Below are 352 nucleotides of genomic sequence, written 5' to 3' on the forward strand. Positions count from 1 at the left end.
GACAAGCTAGAGACAGAGGCCGGACGCCATTGGAGCTCCGGCCCAGGCTGGACACGCTGGGGACCCGTCCCCACCAGGCCCGACATCCACTCAACCATTTCCCAGGAACCCTCGGGCCCAGCCTGCCCCGGGCACACGTGTCGGGGAGGGACCCCAATCGTGTCCTGCCCCTCCGTCCATCCTTTCAGGCCTGACCCAGAGCTGAGGTCACTCAGGGGAAGGGGCGTAGGGTCAGGGAGCCTTCCGGGAGGTGGCGGCACTCTCCTCCTCATCTGATTGGCCCGCGGCTGCCCTGCTTCTCTGGGGGTGAGGACAAGGCCCAGCTGGAGCCAGGTCTGGGGCTGCTGGCCTT

The sequence above is a fragment of the Myotis brandtii genome, unplaced genomic scaffold, assembly GCF_000412655.1.
Source record: "Myotis brandtii unplaced genomic scaffold, ASM41265v1 scaffold434, whole genome shotgun sequence".
NCBI lineage: Eukaryota > Metazoa > Chordata > Mammalia > Chiroptera > Vespertilionidae > Myotis > Myotis brandtii.